At 47.9% G+C, this 25,089-nt stretch overlaps 1 protein-coding gene across 1 annotated transcript in view; it reads right to left on the bottom strand.

Moving 5' to 3' along the window:
- The window catches only part of SCD5 (stearoyl-CoA desaturase 5), a 39,448-nt gene that overhangs the window by 12,763 nt on the left and 1,596 nt on the right, over window positions 1-25,089 (bottom strand). The window lies entirely within an intron of this gene.

The following is a 25,089-nucleotide window of genomic DNA, read 5'->3' as shown; positions in this document are numbered from 1 at the left end:
TTTTCAGGTGGCCAACATGGCACGCGGGCAGGTCTGGAGAAAGACTGAAGGGAAAATGTGAACAAGTATTATATAAGTACCAAATAAACTGGACCACTTCAAACCACTCACATTCAAGCTACCCAGTTGTCATGATATAGACTCTTATGTCTCCCTCCCATAGGTGTTCATTTCTCATACTGTGCCTAAAGAGTACAGGCTCATTTTACAAGTGTGAAATTAAAACAAGAGTGGATTGAAACAATAAGAATATTACAGGACAACCTCAAATGAGTTTGTACAGTCTGAGCGATGTGCTGTTTATCCTGCCACCATACACACACAGAAGCATGTTTTGGTTAAAACAGCATATTTCAAATTCCTAAACGAGTTACTGGCACAAAAAGGGAAAACCCCACGCCCAAAAGAGAGTTTTCCACTTGTGTCTGTCTCTGCACAACAGTCTGTCCAGCAGGGAACCCTGTTAGACATGCAGTGGCTAGAAAGGAATTCACAATCAGCTTTTCCCAGTATGTAATATAAACTATCTATCTTTTCAAACAGAAAACAAAAATATGTATATGTAGGTGGGTGTCTGTGTGTCTCCATCAACTCCCAACTCACAGTGCTTGGAATTACAGCATGTAACAGAAAATATATAGGAAGATATTTGGTAAAATAACAGCAACCCTATTTCATGTTGATTGTCACCTCTGTGGACTGAAGGAGTAAATGAACTTTATCCGCTCCACTGGTGGATCCATCAAAACCAGATTTACCCAGACTGTTTCCTTTATGTACATGGCCCAAATTCCTGTCATCTCCTGCACAGCAAACCAAAGCCTTTCGCACAAAATGCAACAGACAAACGGAGTCAGAATGGTCCTAGTAAAGACGACGAATCTCTAAAAGCCTCTTTGGACACCATCACTACAGAGGCATCTCTCCTTTTCAGCAGGCTGCAGCGTTCAAGCTACTCCCAGAAAAGGCTCATCTGTGCAGTTACGTCCAGTGCTCTGATGTCTGTCGCCAAATTCAGACTTCCGCCTGCTTCCCAAAAGGATGTTCAGAAATGAACTGAACATCATGCATCCTCTCTGCACGTTATTTTCAGTTGTTGTTGAATTTACAGATTACTCTCAGATCAGTAAAAATGACGACACCACAACTCACACTCCAGTCTCCACTGTTGCTGTTCTTGCACATGCCTTGTCAGTGCACGGACTTGGACTTCTGTGAAATTAGGGAAAACCCATCCTGTCATTTTCTGTACGTGATAGTGATGTTTCTGCACAGCTCAACAAGTAAGGTCTTCCAAATCACTCAAATGACTGTAATTGTGAAAACAGATCTGTGACAGACAGAATGCTGGCATTGCTCAGCTAACAAAAATATTAAGGTTAAAGTCCTGAATCATTACAAGAACATATTGCCTGTGGGCTTTATGACTAGTTAACCTCACGCTAGTCACGAGGGCTAAAATCTCCCATCTTCACCAGTCTCTTTGCTTCCTTAAAGCATAAAGAGGGGCCTTTCTCCCACTTCAAAGCAACAGGTCACTTAGTTGACCAAGCGCTTCCCAAGCCATCCATCCATCCTTAATCATGATCAATTGCTTAAAACCAGAATTCAAGATCAATGGGTAGAATGAGACACATGCAACATTAAGGTTGATTTTGCTTTCCTTCTCTGTCCAGCGCAAGAAAGAGGTGAGCGGTAGGTAACATACAGACCACATGGAATAGCTGCACTGAACAGAAGGGATCTGTGCCACTTGATGATTCAGCTCTTACAGAGCTCAGCTTAACAGAGAGCCTTTCATTCAGCCCGCTCCACACCACCAGCATTGCAGCAGAATAAACAACAGTACCTTGGGAGTCTGGGGGCTGCTCTAGGGTCTACATGCCACGCTGTGCACCTACACGCACCTCCCTGCGTCATTCCCGATTCACACTTGCTGGGAAGCCCTGGACTACAAATGGGAGGAGGATTTAGCGGAAACAAGCCGGCTCTCGCCTGTGTGGCTCAGCAAGGGGAGAGGCAAGAAAGGCCAACCGACAACAAGCGCCAGGCTGAGGAAATACCCTCAGAGCCTCCCAGAAACATGCTGCCCTGACCAAACGGGGCTTCCCTGGGCCATGCCCACAAGCTCCATCCTCCTGCCCTCTCCAGCCTTCCAGGGACTTGCCAGCTCCAGCCACTACTACATTATCAAGCTAAAATGGCTGGGGCTTATACCCATGGAACACACCTATTTTTTGACTTTACAGAGGAGGAATCCTAACAGCAGGAATCTTCCCAATATAAATCCTGAGGGCTGAAACATCCCCAGAAACAAACAAACAAAAATTACTCAGGATTTTGGTGACCAGAGCAGAAACAAATTATGTCAGACAAATGCACTGTACAGTGATATCAACTGTTTGTGGTTCTTACAGGAATTAGGGTGCCTGAAAATATTATTTGGATACTAATTCCCAATGTATAAATAGCCAAGATGATAAATATTTGCTGCGTAAAGATAGGTCTCAAGCCTTCCTTTTCAGAATAAATTATGAACTCAAAAAAAAAAAATCAGACTATAAACTGTTTGATTTGACATTAATTATGCACAGCTACAGTAACTACATGAGAAGAGAGCCACTACTTACCTACCTGGCTCATTTCTGGGGAGTGTGGAGTGTGTGTGTGGGGTGAACATCTCCATACAAAACCACAAAAGGACTACACTGTGAAGCAAAGCAGCTCAGTTAATAGCAACTTCCCCTTATACTGAAAACTCCCTCTTAGACCTGTAACTAAACAGGTCTCCTAAGTTATACAGAGTAAAAAACATAGTTATTGCAGAAAAAGGGGAAAAAAGGAAAAACACAAGAAAAGTACCCATAAACAACCTGGAAACAGTTAACGATACAGTTCTTTTTAATTTAGTGAGGTGCTTAATGTACAAAGAAGTTGCTAAATTAGCCAGATGAGTCTTCTTCATGTTTCATGAGCTAACTCTGCAACCAGGACATCCCAGAGCCATCACAGAATCACCTCGGTTGGAAAAGACCTTGGAGATCATCTAGTCCAACCATGAACCTAACACACAGTTCCATGGGGCTGTCCTCACCAGGAGGCCAAGCTGGCCTCAGCACTAACTGCACAGCGAGGGCTGCTTGTGAAATGAGAGGTGCTTGAGGGATAAGGAAGAGAAAGGGCTGGGAGAGAGGATTTGCTAGCCACAAGTCTGGGGATAGAGCACAGAGAGCTGCTGGGCAGTCAGGGCCAGTGTCTAAGAGAGCCAGGGCATGGGAGTTCTGCCAACAGCACCGCAGGCTGAGAAGGAGCTCTGTAGCCACCTAACAAAAGGTTGTCATGCTAATACCAAAGTAAAAGAAAGAAGAAAAAAAAAAGTGGAATGAGGACTTCAAGAGGAAAAAAAAAAAAGAAAAAGCAAAGCTAACACAGCAGAAAAAAAACTGTCTTGAGAGACCTGAGATGAGAGAGGAGAGCAGCCAACGAACAGATCTGTGAAAGACAGTGGGTTTAAGGCTGGTATTTCTGGTGTCCTGAAAAGCAAGCTAGAGCTGCGCAGTTCACAGTTTCACACTAAAGCCAGAGGGAGAGGAGGAAGACCCTTTCAAGCCATTTTCTGACTGTTTATTCAGTTTTGCCTTACTCAGTGACTGAAGGGAACGTGGACTGTCTGCTTCACAGAGCCACTGGCAGGGAGCCATCTGCCTGGCATGGAGCTGAAGTGTGCCACTGGGCTGGGAAAACATCCCAGCACTGACTCCACGGCTACATATCCCAGTGCTGATGGACTCCACGGGTCCGACTCCTGCAGTAGGGTTCTTCTGCCACATGCGGACCCAAAAGCAGCTCCTTCTCAGCATCAGTTCCCAATTACCATGCTCAGTGTGAGAGTTCAGATCTACTCTGTTAATGCAGATACCCGTGTCAGTCACGTGTCATCCTCACATCCCTCTGCACCTTCTGGATACCGTGGCATTGCATGGCAAGGAGCTCCACAGGTCTGCAGGGCCCTCTTGGGCCTTTACTCCTGCTTCTCCTATTGTAAAATTGTTTCTTTTGAAAATTTACTCAGAACAAGAGCTGAATTATCTTCCCTCAACCCTAGGATGGTGCGGGAATGCTGTGTGCCACGCCTGCTGCTCCCCAGAACAATAGCTATCTTGGCCTAGACAGGTGGTGAAGCCCCAGGTTTACAGTTTTAGAGGATTTCATTCAGCTGTGGTTTGCTTTGAATTGCTGTCTGCTCAAAGCAATGATTACAGGAGCTTTAGCTTTCTGTAAGCTCACTTTTCTCCCCTTTATCTGAACATGCTGGCTTCAGGACAATTCCCTAGAAATGTGGCCTCTGGACCTCCTTTTACAGTAGTGGTCACAGACATGCCCCCAACTGTCCTCAGCTATGCCTGTCGCAGCCAGGAGGGAGCCCGTCGCTCTGCAGAAAGGCCCAGGCACTTGCTCTGATCTCACTGCCCCACCAGATGGATGCTGGAGCACTGGCCAGAGCCCTCTGCCAGGGCCAGAGCTCTACCCCCAACACCTACAAAACAAGTGTCCCCAGCTAACAGCTCTAGCTGCCATCCCAACTAGGACCCAAACCTCCGCAGGGAGGGTTAGGGCTTGCTGCCAGTCCGGGAGAAGTCTGAGACCTGAGTGCAAGTACCTGAAACAGCAGAGCTGTGCCAAGAGCTCTGGGCTCTGCACAACTCAAACATCAAGCCCAGAGCTGCCTTTGACTGGATGGTAAACCAGGATCTGTTTCAAAGAAGGATGATTTAATCTGGCAGAGCAGAGGTTTTAAGAGGGTTCCTCCTTGTTTCTCCCTACTTCTCAAGACCTGAAGGCAGAATTACTCTCAAACATAGGAATTTTACTTCCTCCTTCTCCCTCACCCTGCAAGCTCTGCAATACACAAACCACGCTTAATGGAGTAAGGTGGTGTGAAATGCCTCCACGGTGAGCAAGACTGTGGAGCAGTTTGCTAACAACTGGCTACGTGAGAAAGGGCACAGCACCGAGGAACTGCTGACAACGGCGACGTGATGGGAAAATACCGAAAAGTATCAAAGAAGAACAAAGAACAGAAGCAAGACTATGTAGAAGGCCTTGCAGAAATCATAAGGGGAGGGATTGGTATTTAACCTTAGCAACCAAGATATCTAACCTTAGCAACCTATAAGGAGCTCGCTTTTTGCAATATGTATGAACTGATTATTGTAGATATAAAAGAAGTGTGAGTACTAATAAAGTTGAGCCTTTGTGCATTAAATGATGGCTGGGCTCCCTCTGCGTTCTTTCAACAAATGGTGACCCCGACGTGATACGTGCCAAAGGACGTATAAGGCGCCACGAAGGATAAAGACCAGTGAAGGTGGTTCAGGTCCTTAAGCAGCGAGGACGGCGAAAGGCAACTGAAATAAGAGAAAAGGCCCGCGCCCTGGGTGTCATAAGAGGTGAACCCTGCTGATACGTGCTGCCGAGACCTGGAAAGGCTGCAACGGAAAAAATTCAGGTATGGACAGGCAAGCAGCATATGATTTATTTGCATCCTGGCTGACACAACGCCGGGTTGAGGGAATAGATGTAAAAAAGGATCTTCAGGGGCTTTTAGCTTATGGGGTAGAGCAAGGTTGTTTTATTAATCCACATGCAGTTCATGAGTTATCGGAATGGCGAAAATTTGGAGATAAATTATGGGAATTAACATTGAACGATGATAAGACAGCAAAAAAGTTGGGAAAGTTATGGAGGGTGGTTCATAATGAATTGCTAAGGTATCAGGCTGAAAAAAGAGCTGCACAGGGCGCAGTTGCGGCAAAAGAGAAAAACACCAGATATGGGGAGGAGGAAACTAGGTGGCCATTACCGCCTACGTTTCGTGAGCTTGTTTTACCACCTTTACGTTCCGAAGAGACGGGACAGGAAAGCTCAGAACGAGTTCTCCCTACCGCTCCCCCCGCCCCCGCCCTGAGTAGCCCTGACGCGTCCAGCCACACTGTGACGCCGGAAAGCGAGAATTCTACTCCTGGCTCAGAAGATGGGCTGGGGATAGAGATCGCTAAAGAAAGGTGTCGGGCTTGGAATGCATTGGCACGAGAGGGGTTAGAAAAAGGAGATGAGGCGATGACTCAGATGGCGACAGCAATGGCTTTTCCAGTTCAGTTTCAGCCGAACCCAGCTGGTGGAATAAATGCTACTGTTACGGCATTAGATTGGAAGCTTTTGTCACAATTGCGCTCTACAGTGAGTTCTTATGGTGTTACTGGTGAACCGGTTCGTCAAATGTTAGATTATCTCTGGAGCACTCAACTTCTTTTGCCTGCAGATTGTCGGGGTATAGCAAAGTTAATTTTCTCTCCTAGTCAGTTGTTGTTGTTTAATGCGCATTGGCAAGCGAGAGTATTAGAATCGGTAGCGGTACAGCGGCAAGCAGGAGATCCATTACAAGGGATCACAATGGATGAATTAATGGGGTTAGGACCTTATGCTAGAGTAGAAGCTCAAGCATTGCTCGGTCCGGATAAGGTGAGAGAGGCAATGAGGTTAGTGAGAGAAGCCATAGAGCAAGTGAAAGAGCCAGGCGGAGTTCCAATGTATATGGGGATTAAGCAAGGGAGAGAAGAGACTTTGGGCAGTTTTGTAGATAAGTTGGTAAATGCAATTGAAAGAGCAAGAGTACCTATCCACATGCAGGGTGCTCTCTTAAAACAATGTATTTTACAAAATGGCAATCCTGCTACAAAGAGTTTACTGAATACATTAGGGGCAAATTGGACTGTAGAGGAGGCACTTGAAAAGGCGTCATCGATACCCACTGGACCTCAGGCTTTTCTTGTAGAGGCAATAAAGAAATTAGGGGAAGGAATGAAAGAACAGGCTCAGGCTACTCAAAGTCAGGTTATGGCAGCCCTTGCGCCTCTCCAGACTTCGGCAGCAGTTAGAGTGCAAACACCTCAAAAGGGGCAGCTGCGGTGTTACTGATGCGGAGCTCCAGGGCATGTACGAAAGAGTTGTACAGCCAGAAATGTATGGTGTCAAACTTGCCGATCCAACTCCCATAATGAGGGGGCTTGCCGCAGACGGTCGGGAAACTCCACACGGAGCGCGTTCGCCGGCCGCCGCGCGACGACAAAAGTTGCAGCCGCAGCGCAGTCCTTCAACCCGCCACCCGGGGAAGTCTCGGGTTGGACCTGGCAGCAGCAGTAGATGCTACCCTGTTAACAAATAATCCTCAAACAATATCTACGAACGTACGAGGACCTATCATCATTAATGGGAGAGCCATGGGAGCTTTATTATTAGGAAGATCATCGGCATCACAATGTGGACTATTTGTTTTACCGGGAGTTATCGATGCAGATTATGAAGGTGAAATCTATATTATGGCATATACACTGAATCCACCAGTAAAGATTGCACAGGGACAACGGATTGCACAGCTGGTGCCCCTGCCACAAGTGACTCAAACAATACGACCAGTGACTGAGGAGAGTCGCGGAAGCAAAGGCTTCGGATCCACAGGAAGCCTGACCCTGCTAACACTGAATCTGAGTACGAGACCCAGAAAGACTGTTCACCTGTCATTTCAAGGTAACGCAATAACTGTGGAAGGGGATATCTTTGTGTTTCTACACCAACAGGCACCGCATGGGTTCCAGCGAGATGGGCGAAACCTGCCGCACCTCCCAATGACGCCGGAAGAGAGACAAGCTCATCGACAGCGACTGAAGATTCAGCCGGTTCTAGCGGGGATTGAGAGTCTACTCGGACATCCACTTTACTGGGCAACGCTGTCAGACGTTTGGAGAATTATTGAATGGTTAAATGTTAGTGTGACAAGTGTTAGTCACGCTTGCTTAGGCTGCCAGAGTCAAGACCATAAGGCCTGGGTAAAACTATTCTGTGGGGGGTGTGAGAAAAGATATTGGATACATCAATCACAGCTATATTTTGGGTCAAGGTGCATTAATTGTCGTAATGCATGGATTCATGAGAATCCACTGAGGGCACTTGCAAGGTTAACAGGACAGCCAGCTCAAGAGTGTCTATATCTGTGGGAAAATCAGGAGTCATTATACTTGTCAGCGGCTGTTTGGTGGTTACAGCATCACGAACAGCGGCTAGTGCAAGAATCAAAATCTGTGTACTTACAGACTGAGTGTTTCATACATAGTGCTATCCCTACATGGATGCAGGTTACTCCCCGTAGGTGGGGACAGATGCAGAGACGATATCTAACAATAGGGAAAAAGGTAAAACAATGAAACAAAGAGGTATAATTTGTCTTTACATCCTCACACTAAGTGGAGCAATAGATGCATTGATGAGGTTTAATCAGCCAAGGGAAAATGTGTGGGTAACGTTGACCAACTTGACAGGACAGTCATCACTCTGTTTGGCTTTAGGAAGTATCAGCCATCCATTCCGTACTTGTTTGGTTGGACTTCCAGTGTGGAAACCTGGAGAGTTTTGTAGTTATGTTGTGAATCAGACACTATGCAGTGCGGCTTATACAGAGGATGATGGGAAACATCAGTGTGAGCTTATATTATCACTAAATACAACATTAGAATCCCCACCTGAGGAATTAGAACTTTTTGGAAGTGCAAATGCTAGCATAACAACTAAAAGAACTGGAAAATGGGTCAGCTTTCTGTCAAAAAGGCAGGAACACCTTAATACACACAGGAAGATGTGGGCTTCATTAGATTCAGCATTAGACCCTGGTAGTGTGTATGAGCAACTATATTCAAGCTGTAATGGTAGCAACATAACAACAGCAAGAGAGCTACCAACAGGAATCTTTTTAATATGTGGTGACAGAGCCTGGAATGGTATACCGATACACCCACAGGGAGGTCCCTGTTACCTGGGACGACTAAGTTTATTTCACCCGAATATGTCTGCCTTGATGAAACTTACTAACAGAACCAGGACGCAGCGGTCCATACATGAACTAGATTGTAGTGGGATAGGAGAACCACGATTCTGGGCAGAATTTACACAGGTGTTAGTTGCAACTATTTTGCCAGGAGGAGCGGCTAATAAAGCCATGAACTTAGCAAAACAGATAGGATGTTGGGCAAAAGATGAGCTTAATCGCACTTCTGAAATTTTAGATCGGCTTACAGCAGATGTAGAAAGTGTTAACCATGCAGTATTACAAAATAAAGCAGCTATTGATTTTTTGCTTTTAGCACAAGGCCATGGATGTGAGGAATTTGAAGGAATGTGTTGCATGAACCTGACAGACAATTATTCTTCAGTCCATGCAAAGATTAGGAAATTGCAAGAAGGCCTGCACAGCTTGAAACAAGTAGATGGATTAGGGATTGAAAGCTGGTTAAAAGAATGGGGACTTTCAGGATGGTTAATATCTCTGATCAAGTCTATAGGGGTAGTGATCTTGGTAATTGTGGTTGTACTTTTGATGTTGCCATGTATTGTCAGTCTTCTGCAAAGGGCCCTGCAGAAGACTGCCTCTGCAATATTTTTAGCACAAGTGCAAAAAGAAAACGGGGGAGATGTGGAGCAGTTTGCTAACAACTGGCTACGTGAGAAAGGGCACAGCACCGAGGAACTGCTGACAACGGCGACGTGATGGGAAAATACCGAAAAGTATCAAAGAAGAACAAAGAACAGAAGCAAGACTATGTAGAAGGCCTTGCAGAAATCATAAGGGGAGGGATTGGTATTTAACCTTAGCAACCAAGATATCTAACCTTAGCAACCTATAGGGAGCTCGCTTTTTGCAATATGTATGAACTGATTATTGTAGATATAAAAGAAGTGTGAGTACTAATAAAGTTGAGCCTTTGTGCATTAAATGATGGCTGGGCTCCCTCTGCGTTCTTTCAACACAAGACCCCAACGCATCACTCCCCTGGACAGGTAGCACACTGTCCCCCCTAAAGCCCTGCAGAAGAACAAGGTCTGACAGGAGCATTTCCAACCACGAGCTCACTCGATAGAGCACAGCATAAGCAAAGTACTTCTGAACAGGAGCAGTGGGAGAAGCATTTAAGAGAGGGAACAGAAAACAACAAGTAAGCCTGTGCAAAAGGACAAAAAGAGAGAACCAGTGCACGGGGACAAAGAGAGGATGCAAGAGAGACCAGATACATGAGGTTAAACTACTGTACAAACGAGGAGCCGGCGGGTTGCTAGGCTTCCAAGTACACTGTGCCTGCGCACAGATGCTATTTATGGGAACATGCCAGAATCAATAGGCAGAAGATCTTTATTCAACATCCTTATTAATGACCTGAAACAAAGGCAAGCAGCATATTAATTACAACTGCAGATGATGCTAAATTTGGAGCAGCAGTAAGAGAGCTAAGAAACACAAAACGATCTATGCAGAAACAGGGAAAGTAAGGTTCAAAATAAAGATCTGCCTAGATAGAAAAAGCAAAGTAATGTAGTTCAGGGGGCGATAACTGCAGACAGGGATCTGCAGTGAGGATGAAATGCCTGGGGAAGCACGAGCCTGCAAGGAAGATCACTGACAGCTCATAAAATATTCTCAGTGTGCAATATGATAAGGCAGCAAGACATCGGTGTGATTTTGAACTGCAGGCACAAAGGTATCATCTCACTGCCAGAGAGAAGCAATGAAAACTATACCTGGCAAACCATTTAAAAATGGATGGGATGGGAGATCAACAGCATAAAACATCTGAGCCATCTTTTTCAGAACAGCTCATTACTCCCATGGCTGGATTTGCAGAAAACCTTTGTTATGTCCAGTGCCAAGCTCTTCTGAAAACCTGAGTGTCCAGGGGACCGACCTCTTACGATGATATGGAGAGATATTGCCACAACCTGTAGCTACTTCACAGGCATTGGGAAATCATCCTCTGCTCTACATAGTTGCTTAAATTGGAGCAGGTATTCCCCCCCCCGCAAACATTTCAACTCTGTTGTTATGCTGAATATCAAAATTAGAAACTCTTCAGTTTCTGAAACCTGGGACCACATTAGAAACATTGTACTACTGTTTGTGAATCCAGCAGATTCCAGATTGCTTTTGACTTTTATCTGGTTATAAAAAAAAACCCAAATCAACCAAAACAAGTCCAACAAGCCCTGGGTTCACTCTGCACATCTGACCAGACAATGCTGGCTGCTGAAAGAGACTGACATCCTTCTTAGGCACAGATTACAAGGAGACACTGTGTCTGATAGCAACTATCCACACATTAACAATGTCAAACATAACCTAGTTACATGGAGAAAATCACAATTATCCGCGAGGAACAAAACACGAAACACAAAAATAGTAGTGGTGAAACAAAATCAATTGCACATTCACAATGGCACTACTGTCAATACATAAAACATGAAGATGTTTTATACAGAATAACGTCATGACTGTTCCCGTGGGGTGACGACAGGCGGAGCCTGGCACCGACTCACACTCCGTGCCTGCAATCCCTGCCTGCACAGGGGTGGTGAGGGAGAGGAGGGCCGAAGGCAGAGAAAGGAATAACCGCTTGCCAGTTTCACTGCTGGCATCTCTCATACATGACTAAAAACCTCACAGTCCCTTGCAGAAATAAGGGATTTGGACACTAGTCAACCGGTTGTTGGACGTTGGAATGGGCTGCCCAGGGCAGGGGGGGAGTCCCCATCCCTGGAGGGATTGAAGAGTCGGGTTGACCCAGCACTGAGGGATCTGGTGGAGTTGAGAACGGTCAGTGTGAGGTTCATGGTTGGACTGGAGGAGCTTCAAGGGCTTTTCCAACCCAGATGATTCTGGGATTCTGTAGCAAGGTGACTACTTTGAACCTGACACAGAGCCATTATCCTCACAGTTTGATCTAGGTGAGTTGTACCAAACAGATCCCACCACACCCCCATTTTCCAAACAGACCTTGGGACTAGGCAAGTTTTGTGAACATTTGAGCTTTTTTTGCATGTTACAAAATGCAACAAATGTTTTTCTGGTCCTGATGTAGCAAATCACTGACTGGGTTTTAAGTCAAGTGTTTACAAATCCTAGGTCAGCCACCATGGGGTTGTACTACATCAAGTGCCAGGAAGCAGGGCAGGAACTCCCAGACCACCTCTGTCTCAGCAGTACCAATGATGGGGAAAAAACACATGGGAGAAAGAGCTAGCTACTCCAAACAAGACATGATAGAATCCCAGAATCATCCTGGTTGGAAAAGACCTTAAATATCCTCCAGTCCAACCATGAACCTCACACTGACCATTCCCAACTCCACCAGATCCCTCAGCGCTGGGTCAACTCGACTCTTCAACCCCTCCAGGGATGGGGACTCCACCCCTGCCCGGGGCAGCCCATTCCAATGCCCAACAACCCCTTCTGCAAAGAAATACTTCCTAAGAGTCAGTCTGACCCTGCCCTGGCGCAGCTTGAGGCCATTCCCTCTTGTCCTGGCGCTTGTTCCTTGGGTCAAGAGACTCATCCCCCCTCTCTGCACCCTCCTCTCAGGGAGTTGTAGAGGGCAATGAGGTCTCCCCTCAGCCTCCTCTTCTCCAGACTAAATCCCCCCAATTCCCTCATAAGACATGTGCTCCAGACTCTGCACCAACTTCATTGCCAAGCCTTATGACACCAGAACAGTGGCTTACCTAGCCAAATACTTTTTCCCAACAGGGGTCAGAGGAGTTGCTATTCGGAGGAGACAAAAGGAAAAAAAAAAAAAATTTAAAAGGGAGGAAAAAAGATGACACAGCCCAGTAACTGTTGCACTAGCAGCACCTGCACACTGGTGGACTTCAAGATGTGGCATTTCACAGAGTATGTGGAAAGTAATTACCAAGGCTGGAGGCTGTCCCAGAGTTGTTATCACACTTGCTCTTACCAGAATGGTGACAGATCTTGGATCAAGATAGCCACCAAGGGTCAGGGCCTTGGTTTTATGTCTCATTCTGATGACGTCAGCCTCATTTAGTTCCGAGCTAGTGCAAAGCCCAGTGCAGAGAGCTCAGAACAAGCTGCATGAGCTCTGCTCTCTCCTAGGACTAGCCACAACCACTGACAGCTATAGCCCTATAGCTCAGGTGAGCAGGTAGGGGACCCCCAGCTGGGGCTGCCAGATCTCTCTTCGGGCTGCTGAGCGCTTCCTCTGTCTCCCCACAGCATCCCACTCAGTGGAGATGGAGACTCTGGCAGAAGGAAAGATCACAAGCCAGCAAAGAAAGCCAGGAGCACCAACAATGAAACACAGACCAGAAAAAACATCCAGCGCACTCATTGTGGTGAGAAACACAGGGGAAGAAATCTGCATACTCCAGCCACAAAACCAGACCCTGTTTGAACCTCTTGTTGGAGTCCATTTGATTTCTGGTTGCGGGGGCCTTTCTCCCAAACTCTGTGTCACAGCCTCTACCCACAGCCACTCCCTGCCAGCCCCACAGTGCAAAACCCCACTCACAACTGCCATGCAGCTTTATTTTGTATCTGCTCAGGGAGCTGTTCCTCAAGTGGCATCTTCAGCTTTCAGTTGCTATCATGGAGAAACCTTAGCTCTCCTACTGCTATCATTCTGAGAACAGTTTCAGAACCCTATAGCACCCTGGTTCTGCTGGAGGTCTCACTGCTGGGCAACAACGTTGCCAACACTGCTTAAAAGCCTACAAGGTCTGATGCGTTCCTAGCCCCAGGTGGGAGTGCTTGAAGTGACATTCAGCAAAGGTTTATAGATTTTGGCACACACACACAGTGTCTCTGGCAGTTCAAGGGTCAGAAGGCAAGATCCCATGGATACAGGAGGGAGTAATTTCTTAAGACAACGTGAATTCTAGTGACACTAATGATCAAGAAAGCACATCTTTTGCTTTGGAAAGAAAAATTAACCAACCTAAGGGCTGTGCTTCACCCGTAGACATATGTTACCTCTTCAACAATAGGGCAGCTGAACATAACTGACCTTAAAAAATGCTGTTGCATGATGAAGACATCTTGCAAAAGGATACCATTTGGTGGAAATACTCTCTCCACTGCTGGAATAGCCAGCAAAGTCTCACGCAAACCTCTGTAACAAAGCCTAGCAACAAATTTCCACCTCAGCACAGGCCTTTTTTTTTTTTTTTTCATCCCTGTATATAAAGGGATACCACAACTAGACTTATTTGTATAAATAACAATTTCAGGATTAAAAATAACAGGGATGGACACACAACATTTGTCCATTTCCACACCAGCATTTTACCTCTGCTTATTCAGCCAGATCAAAATTGCCTGCTAGGGAATTTTAATAACTGAACGCATAAAACACAAGGTCTTCCATCAGGCTACAAGAACTGAATGAGAAATACAGACTGAAGTACAAAGCGAGCATTGCAAAGCTGACTGATTGCCATAAATATGTAACACTTCTGTATTTTATGGTTCAGATCTTTTCCTTTCTAAAAATTAAATTACATCTGCATATCCTGTATCTGCCTTCTCTTCCTCAACTTGTAGGTTTTTGCTGTTATTCAGTGGCAGATTTAGGACTAAACAACCACATCAGCTAATCTGACCAAAGCAGGGAAAGCACTTCCAGTAGCCTTGAGTGGTGCCCAACTCCATTCCCACTGAAATTAAGGGCAGCACTGCCATCCATTTCAGTAGCTGCACCATGCTTGGCCTCTTCTGAACACCTCAGAGATCCTCCACTTCACTATGCACACAGATAGCAGTAGAAGATTCTCTCCTGATTCAACATCAAGGCTCAGACCAGAAATACAGCCAATAATTTCATGATGCCTGGTACAACAACACTTTTTTGCACTATCATCAGAAACACCAAGTTTGGGGATATATTTTCTTAAAATGCCGTGTCTGCCCTCAGAAAGGAAAGTTTTCCCATGCCAAATTAGACCAACACTTGGTCTATCCAAATATCTCATTTAAAAACACTGGTTGCTGTCATGCACTGCATTAACAAGAGGGCCAGAGCCAACACGCAGCATTATTAGATCTGGATTAGATACCAAGTCTCCAGTACACGTCTCTACTTCTGTCACCCTCCAAGGCAACCTTGGAGATCTCCTCCTCCACACCGGAGAGATGTGAACAGTAACACAGCACTTAATCCACATCATTCTACCAAAAAAGTCTTATTTCCTGACCTGGAACTACGTTTACTAAGGAGGGAGAAATTTTCCACCTTAGTCCCTAAATTGCTGCCAGGAAATGCTGAATTAGTGCTCTGGCCCTGGGATCTCTGGGAAGGAAAAACTTCTCTGCTAGCAGACGGAGTCAATTGGCCAACGCACTGTTCGCTGAGCCCTGCTAACTACCAAAGGCTGGCATCAGAAGCACCTTGGGCTGGAGTCAAACTAGCAACTGAGAATTAAAAAGCACCAGTGGAGAATTAAAAAGTAGCACCAATTCCCTGAGCTGCCCACTGTATAGCTCATGACGGCTCTCACGGGAAGCCATGCATTCCTGTGAAGAACCAAACATGTGAAATCTCAGGCCAGAAGCAGGTTCATCTAAAATTAGATCTACACCTTCTCTGAGCTACTCTAAATTGAACCAAGAGAGAAAGAGATAAGAGGAAGCACATCAAAGGCAAAGGGAAAGTGGAGTTTTAGAGCTGCAGAGAAGATGAGTTCAGACGAGGCCCTTCTCCTGCCCCTCTGTAGTGTAGTGAAGGAGCCCCAGGAGGAGCCATCTGTCACATTTTCTTGGCCCTGCCATCACCAGTTCATGAAATCCAGGTTGTCTCTGCCTGGATGCACATGCCTGCGTACACATTTTCAGGAACATTCCCCAGAGCCACCCTTTTGGCTGAGTATACAAAAGACTTTATTCCGGCTGGAATAGCAGAAACTTTCATATTGACAACTGCAGCCAATGTGACATAAGTAAAGCCAAGAGAGCAATGGAAATCATGGCTGACAGCAAGGATTCCAGTGAATGCCAAAATTCCCCTAGGAAGCAAATACAGATTCCCTGAACTCACCAGCAACTGAAGATTGCCTTAAGATGCTGAACAGTTTATACATATTTTTAGATCAAAAGAGAAGGCTGGAAGATGCTCTGGTTTCTCTGAAATTTTTGATGCTTGTGTGTAGCTTCTCTCAGCTCAGCCAAACCCTGCATTATACAAAACCACGGGCAGATTTCAATTCTCCCCCAGTGACCTCGCCGCTGTCCTCAATGTACACACCAGCTAGAGCTCTGGTGGTTTTTAAGTGCTCTATAAATGCTGAGAAAGAATTCATGCCAATTTTGTCTCTTTTTTTTTTTTTTTTTTTTCCCAAGGATGGAGCAAAGAAATAGTGCATTTAAGCCATTAGCACGGCACTCCAGAGCCCTTCATTCAGCAGGCAGCTCTGCCCCAGCGAAGGACTGGTTATTTAGCAGCCCTGCCCATCACTGCCCAAAGCCTGCCCCTTAGGCAGCTGGGTACCTGGCAGGGGAATGGCTTCAGCCTGCCGCTCACACTGTGCACACTGGCAAGACCACCCAAAGCACAGAGCCAGGGAACAGCAGGTTCTCAGCTATTAGAAACAAAGAAGTGTTGTGCTACATACTTGTGATCTGGGCAAACTGAAAGCTTTGACCTTTTATGAACTCCAGGCATGGGGCACAGGAAAGGACCAGGGATCAGCAGGAAGCAATCCCCTTCTGAACTGCTGGGCATCCAGGCACGATTTATGGCCTCAAGTTGCACCAGGGAAGGTTTAGACTGGCTCTGAGGAAGTATTTCTTTGCAGAAGGGGTTGTTGGGCGTTGGAATGGGCTGCCCAGGGCAGGGGTGGAGTCCCCATCCCTGGAGGGGTTGAAGAGTCAGGTTGACCCAGTGCTGAGGGATCTGGTGGAGTTGGGAATGGTCAGTGTGAGGTTCATGGTTGGACTGGAGGATCTTCAAGGTCTTTTCCAACCTTGATGATTCTGTGATTCCCTGGGGAGGCAGCAGCACCCCTGTGTCCCAGGTCCCTGCTGAACGAGATCCACCAGATCACAGGATCCATGCACAGGACAGACCCTGCTCCAACCCGGTGCCCTCCCAGGCCAGCTAGCAGTTGCCAAAGCAGAGCTCTGATGGTTTTGGCTTCTCAGGACTTCAGACTCTGGGCGACATTACCATCCCTCTGTATCACCGCATCTTGCCCAGATGCTTTGGGCCTACTTCACTTGTATGCTGTCAGCTCCTACACCTTTTCCTCCCTTTTCCAAAGCCAAACAGAGCTCAGAGAAAAACCTGTTGCAAAAAACCAGCCTCTACCAGTTTTCTCTCCTTCTGGCAGTTTGAGCCTCAGAGATGGGCTATAAGCGCTCACCTCATTAAAGTCAGAAGGCACGGGGGTCTCTTGCATCCAGCTGAACACGTGGGCAGTTGCCCAGAGCCATCAGGTTAGAGGATGGTGCCAGGGGAGAGGAGGACACCTTTGCCTGCAGTGCAGTGAGCAGGCTGATGCTGCCAGCTCTCCGGGGGCACTCGCTGGATGACTGCTCACCACGCTCCCTGAACAACTACCCACTGCGCCCAGCCAGCCCAAACAGCCCTAGCCAAGCCCCCACAGCGAGCTCTGGCACAGGGAGAAGGCCCACACACTGGGTCTCTGCCGCCAGCAGGATGTTTTTTGTATTTCCCCCCTCCCCACTTCCCCAGCACCACCTGTGTTTACACTGCACAAGGAGACCGGCTTTCATCTGCCTGCTGTATAGTGGCCAGGCAGTTTTCGGCCAACTCAAGCACACAAGTCTATCCCTGTGCATCAAAGGTAGGAGCCAAAGCCAACGGAAAACAAGGAGAGCCTTGCTATGGCTCCTGCGAGGAAGTCTGGCCACACTTGCATGCCTGCCTCACTGCGGCCAAGTCCAACTGACTGCAGCAGAGGAAGGAGCGGCTCAGAATGAAAATAATCATCTATGACTATTCCAACTGATTGCTTCAGTTGACCATAAAGGTCCTATTTTCCACACCTACAACCAAACGCTCCTGGAAAGAAGTTATAACCTCAGGGTGCTGGCCAAAAAAATTATTAAAAGGCAAACCCCCTTTTTATACCCTCAATCCCCTATAAAATACAGAGTTTCTGACATGTTCATAAGACATGCTGCCATTTCCAACCTGCGCTGTTCCCACACCCATACATTTCCCTTCTCCAGTGCCCTGGTAGTGGCCCTGCCTGAAGGATCACCCAAAGAGAGCAAGCAATAGGCACCAAGTGGGAGCCCAGGACTGCTCTCCCTCCACCCCATGTGCTGCCAGGGCTCAGAGCACCTATTTCCAGACTTTCCCACCAGGATCTGCTTTTACTGCTCTGCCCAAGCACTTCTCTACAAGAGCTGCAGCCCTTCTGCATCCCCATTCCTCTCCCTCCATTTATGAAGAACATGAAATAAGCCTCAGAAACACCTTGTCTTACCCTGGCCTCCAGTTTCACTCCAAGCTCACGGGTGTCCACGAGGACACAGCAAGCTTCTATGTCCACTCCAGCCCTGGACTGCAGCAACTGCTGCTGGTTAGAGCAGCACAAACCCCTTCCAGGTGCCTTCTCCCTTGCTTCTGCAATGCCACCTAAGGGCCCAGGCAGAAGTCTCTTCGCAGATTCAGCTGTGTGGCCGTGATAGGAGACATCCTAGGAACTACTCCAGATGCAGAGGGCAAGGTAGGAGCAGCCAAACACTGCAACCCCTTCCACTGACACAGCAGGATCCCACAGGCACAGGGAAGGCTGGATTGGGGAGGATATGAAACACTCAAAAATACCAAGTCAGCCAAAGAACAGAGCTGAAGAGCCAGGCGAAGAAAGAGTCCAGTCAAGAAGAGCTCCCCCAATTGCCAAGGCCAGGTTATTTTATTCCGAGCTGCTCAGAACATCATCTGAGGAGCCTGTGGCCAAAAATGGGTCAAGAAAGATCCTCACTTCAGTCTCCCTCCAGAAATTTCCATCCTGGTGCTGAGGTTCCTGCACAAGAGGGATGGCACGCAGGATTCCAGATGTCAGCATGTGACAAACAGCCCTCCCCTCTCTTTTATATCAGCCTTGCTTTCCTTAGCATAGTAATTGTCAATGTTTCAGCTCTCCAGTGGGGCAGGACATTTTATTGTTAGCCTACGTGGCAAAAAAAATCCGATTGCAATAAATTGCTTGGTTTCAATTATAACATCAGTGTTAATTACAAGTGCAACTGTAATTGTAGGGAGGGAAGGCAGAGTGGCAGTGATGAGGATGCATACTAAATTCTGGTGGGCGAGCCGACATTTTCCAGCCCAGCCCTCCCAGGGGAGAGCAAGGCTTTTGCCTCCTTGACAGCAGTTGCAGCAGTCCCAGACAAGCAGGTCTGCACGGCTCACACCGTTCTGCCTGGAGGCACCTCCTGGAGAAGAGGCATCTGATCTGCTCCCAGCCCCAGAGAATTCGATGCTGACACACCTCTGACATGCATTCCCTCTACCTGGAGCAAAGTCCATCCCGACTTATCCACGGAAGCTCCTCAGAGCCTGTATACTGCCATCCCCACCTCTGCATGTAACCAGAGACCAAAAGCTAGAGCCACCAACCTCTGTTGCCTCCCCAGAGCCTGCCTGCACACTCTCAAGAGCTGGGGGCCAGGGTCACAGAGGGCTGCTGCGGCCCTTGGCTGGGCTTCTACGTGTTTGACACAGCCAGCTCTGGGGGTGCCGAGAAACCTCCCCTGCTCTTTCCTTCACAGGGCTGCTTCAAAGGGATGCTTCTCCCAGGTCCCCAATGTTGGGGGCAGCCTGGAAGCCAACAATCCCTGTCAGATTCAGTAGGAGTAGAGATGGGGATTTCTACCTTTCCTGGATCCAGCTCTCCTCTCTGTCCTCATCACACAGGTCAAACGGAAAGAGTATTCCATATATATATTCTGGTTTGCCTGGAGCGTGGCTCAGAGCAGCCAAGGGCCTGGCAGTGCTTTATGTGGGGGGAACATCCTAGCGTCTAAACATGAACAGCTTCACTACTCACTCACACATTCATGCTGCCCAACTTGCAAGAACTCGTTAGCAGTGCCTTGAACCCACCTCCTGAGAACAACAGGACCGAAAGGCCATCACACGCATCCAGGGCTCAGCACACACACACTCCGCACCCACATGGCCATTAGGGGTTTTTTCCTCCATTTCTTTATCGTGCTCATGGTGACCACGTGACACACAGCATGCAAGCAAGAAGGAAACAAAACAGAGCGCCACCAATGCACTGGGGAGTAAATGAAGACAGGGAACAAAAATATGTACTTACAGCAGAACAACGTGAAGTTCACAGACAAGACCTTAAGGAATCATCTCCAGCAGCAGATAAAACAAGAGAAGCTTCAATGCTAGGGAAGGGAGAACATCTGACAGGCAGGAGTGTCCTCTATAGCACAGCATCTCCGAGCAGGATCTGGAACAGGCCCAGGACCGCTCTCATGTGTGTGCATTGCTAGGAGGAGGGTATGTTCCCCAGCTCTGCAGCGGACACAGGGCTCAGACCATTCCCAGACGCAAAAGGCCGGGAAACAGAACCTTACAGCCACAGCCAGCTCCAGGGCACTTAATATTTTTAAGGAGAGAAGTACTGTTTGAGAAAAGACTCTGTTCTGGTCAGAGATGATGGGAGTTCAGCTCTTGATGCTAGCAGGGAAAGAACAAGCCAAGAACTTGTCTATTAAGACAGACAGCTGTAAAACAACGCTTTCAAACAGGGCAGGGGAGGAAAAGCCAGTCCAAACCCACTCTGGGGATAAGCAGGGCTATTCCCCGATGCTGATGTGCATCTCAGAGATGCAGTTCCCGTTCTGAAGGTCAGCCTGTTCTCCACTCATCTAGTGGTCCAGCTGCTAGCTTGAACTGCTGAAAGAACAACGGAGCTAGGGGTTGATGGACAACAAGGCTGGCCTCCTGCATGCCACAGAAACCTCCCAGAGCTGCTCACAGACAAGAAGGACCGTTCTGTGAGCTGGCAGATGGGAGATCTCTCGTGGGAGTAAGGCAAGGGAAGGTCCTTCTGCTCATTAAGCCCCTCCCACCAAGATGGCCAGACACCTCTGTAGAGGTATCCAAGAGGAAAAGATTCACTACCTGTTTCCTGACCCAAAACCTTGCCTACAGAAACCACCTGAGCATAACCACTTTGCAGGACCCAGAGGGTGCTCCTGCCAGTGGCAGCAGGAGTGACAGTAAGAGAAGTTTCATTTCCACTCTCCTTCATCTACAGAGGTCTCAGAGGCACTGAGTAGAACTTCCTCAGAGCTAGGACTTTTTATTGACAGCTACCTGTGCAGTTTCTAACACTGCGTGTAGAAAAGGTTAATGAATAAAACCAGTTAATAACCAAAAAGCCAGCAGATGGCACTCAAGAATATACAAGACTTCCAAAATGTGCAAGACCAGTAAAACTTGCATCTGCAGTGCACAACAGCAACATGTGCCTCATTACAAAGACATGCTACCAGAAAGGCTGAGAAAGATGATGATCTCAGCGATGGCCTCCAGGCACCACAGTAACCCGAAGTGCTAAAACCACAACTGCTTTAATCTCTTATCTAAGGGATCCAGGCAGCAGGATTTGGATCTAGAGCCGTGCCTGGGAGCAGCTTGCGTTTTGGCAGGGATGCAGCTGGGCAGCACCGCCACTCCGTCTGTGCTCTCAGCCAGCCAGCACTCAAGCACAGGGGAAAGCCGTGGGTAAAGCGTGGCACGGGGCCCACCACAGCTGAACATGATCAATCTGGCATTCTCAAGAGTCTAAAACGTCTCCTAAACACTGCAAAATAACAGCAACGAGCCTCCCCTCCCATATAAACACCATTAGAGCAAGGCCATCCTCCTCCCCAACCCCAGGCTCTGGCACGGCGTATCAGCAAGTGAACCGACATCTGCTCGGCTCTCAGGCGAAGCACATCCCAATGATACAGGGTTTCTGGGTGGCCATGCCTGTGCCGGTTTTTAAAGTTGTTAGTATTAGTAATGCTTGGCAGCCTGGAAAAAAAGGTTTTAAAACAGGTAAACAGCTTAATCTTTTGTGGGGTTTTTCTATATCCTGTAATGCATTTGGCTACTTTAAGTGCTTCCTCACAAGCCCCCTGTGAAGGCTAAAAAGCATCTTTTTCCAAACAGAATTTGAGATCCTTATGCATCATGTGATCCCCCAGAATGGTGTCTTTAAGAAAAAGTCTTCATCAAAAAAGCCTGTTAGCTGTGGAAATGTTAGATCCTGTAGTGAAACGTGCTGGTAATTTTCTCTGTACAGGGATTTCAGAGTTTTTAGCTTTGCTTTCCTAACCCAAACAGATAATCTCGCTGGGACTGCAACTGGCTGGAGCAAAGAGGTTTGTGCTTAAGAAGCATCAATTTAATGGACAAACTTATACGGGTGAGCTGCACACAGTTTCCTACCAAGTGGTCTGTGAAAGGAGGTGCAGCCAGTCCGGCCCAAAAGAGGCCACAGGCGAACCACAGCCACATCCACAGTCCCAGCTGGCCACAAAGACCCCTTTGCACGAGTTCATTCCTGGGGAACCTCCATGCCCCACCCAGCTGGCAGACCCATCACGCTACTGCCTGGTTTCTGGCCCCACTAATAGCAAGGTGCTCCCACCCTGCTTCGGTTCCCGAGGCGAGTCTGCAGAGAATTATGATCCCTCCCCTCAAACCTCTCTACAGGGGCTGCTAAGCATCAGGAGCCCAAAGCCCTGCAAAAGTAGGAGGACCAAAAATAGACCTGAAGGGGAAATCCCACATCCTTGGGACCTGGGCTGCGCCATGCTCTGGGCTTTGCTGAGTGCCTACTGGTGGGACTGGGGGCAGACAAGCCTCGAAGCACATTTCCTCAACAGTTCCCATCCTTTTCCAATGCTGGGAACCTGGAGCGCAGGGATGCCCCAAAGCAGCAAGTGTCAGCTACAGAACGGCACGAACATGGACAGTAAAGCACCACAGGGAAGGAGGGACCATGTATCGCAAGCTGTCTGGCTGTGGATCAGGGGGAAAAAGGGAAGGTGACTGGGTCTTCACACCCTCCTGCACCAAACCACAGGTCAGGCTGGCAAACAGAAAGGCAAGAGGGCTCCCCGTGAGTGCGGTCAGGCTGGTGGAGCAAGAGACATTTCAAAGGCACATTGCTGGCTACATGGCTGTCCCATGGGCACAGCCCAGGGCTGCTCAATGCCTCGCACATACCATCTGCTGCCTCTTGGGTCAAGGCAGTTCCCAGCTCATGGAAAATTCTGACATGAGCAATTTTATTGTTTTTGTTCAGCTTGGACTGAAACCAAATTCCACCAAGGCATGGGGATGGCCCCGAAAGCCTATATTTTTAAACAGTTTATCTGTACATCCCTTGAAAGATAACTCAGTTCCCAGTGGTCCCTGGGTGAGGTGGTTGCACCACCCAGAATGCTGTTTGGGGATCCCTTGTGCAACTCCAGCTCCTTGTGGGGTGTGGGAAGCTATAACATGGGCCTCAAGGTGCTGGTGCGGGAGGCGATGGGAACAGGATAGCTCAGATAATCCTGAGTAAACAACCAGCTGAGCCTTCACTTGGCAGCATTTTTCCATTGTCTATTATGTACAGCTGGACAAATGTCAATAAATTACCAATGGAAATGAGCCCTGCTGAGCTGGCAGTTTCGCTTTATCAGCTGTTTTTGAGGTGGCACAGTGGCATTTCAGCTCTAAGCTTAACAAGCGGCAGTGAATCAGGGATTACCAACTGCCTTCAGGGGTGGGAAGGAGGAAAGCAAACCCTGCGCGGAGGGAGGGAAGCACCCAGTCAGCCCTGGCCAAGAACCCACCAACCGAACCGAGAGATGTTCATATCTCCGGGGAAAGAGAAAGTAAAAAGCCAAGCAGGCAGTGGTGAGTCATAAGAAGCTGCCCGCTTCCTGCCAGACCCCACGGCGGTCACACCCAGCACCACAAGCCAACCTCCACACACTTGCTCCTGCAGCTTCTCCACAGGGGAGCACGGGACAGAGCAAGGCAAGGGCTTGCATAAGATCACTGTGAAGCTTCCCAAGCCCCTGGCAAGCTTGAGAAGAAAAAGCAGACCACGGATGAATGCAACGAGGGCTGCAGCTCCTCCATCCGCACCCTTCAGCGTACCTGTGTCTCTGCACTACCCAACACTACACTGTTACCTGCCACCCAACTTCCGTGCTGTGCCAGCCCTGCTCCAGAGGCTGGCTGGCAGCCACGGCCCCAGAAAGGCAGTCCCACAGCTGGTCTGTGCAGGGAAGATGATGTGGAAAAATGGAGAGAGCAAGGGACACCTCTGATGGACGTTTCTTCCTTCCACCACTCCACTGGTTGGCCCCTTCCAGAGCGGAGCAAGGTGGGTTTGTTAACTTCAGCAACAGCAACCCCAAGAGAGTCTCTCAGAGGGACCTTGGACACGGGTCTCCAGCATGACAGCAAGCTACTTTTGTCTTGACATACTCTGCAGGAGATCCTGTGTTTTTGCCTTGCCCACCATCTCTGAGGGTGGACAGACCTCGCAGCAGGCAGCCGCAAGAGTGGCCCATAGTGTCCAGCTGGCCAGGACAGTCGGAGCCCACGCACTCACCCCCTGCAAAAACCACCAGGCAAACTCCTGGGAAAAATTTGCGGTCTGTTAAAAATAACGATGTTGAGAAATGGAAGGCTCTCACTCTCAGAAAGAAAGGCATTAAAGTTGCAAAGTCGTTGAGACCCGTTTACTATTTAGCATCTGTTTAATCTCGACTAGGAAAAAATACCTTGGAGGATGGAGGGCTGAAGGGCTGAATTGGTAATTCAACCCTTCGGCTCCCAGCCTTAGGGAGTTGTGTAATTAAGACACAGTGAAATCAGAGATGATTTCAATTTGTCTTCTTGGAAAGGCAAAACAGATAAGAACAAAGCCCACCTGCCCACAAGCTACAGGACCTAAAAGGGTTGAAAACAGACTGCAGGCTATGTGTTCTGGTCATGCAGCTCCCACAGGCTCTCCTGGTCTCCCCAATCATCAAGCTACAGCCAAGGTAAACTATGAAATCAGCCTAAACTGGACCAGGAATAGGCAGGGGAGAGAAGTAGTGCTCACAGAAGGAAACTAGGCAAAACACGACCACCCTCCAAACCTTTTCTGGTCACGAGCAAGGCAGGTAATGGCTTGTGCAAACCAGCCAGCCAGTCAAATATCAGG

This window comes from Strix uralensis, chromosome 4 (assembly GCF_047716275.1).
Source record: "Strix uralensis isolate ZFMK-TIS-50842 chromosome 4, bStrUra1, whole genome shotgun sequence".
Classification (NCBI taxonomy): domain Eukaryota; kingdom Metazoa; phylum Chordata; class Aves; order Strigiformes; family Strigidae; genus Strix; species Strix uralensis.
This window is presented reverse-complemented; position numbering and strand designations above follow the sequence as displayed.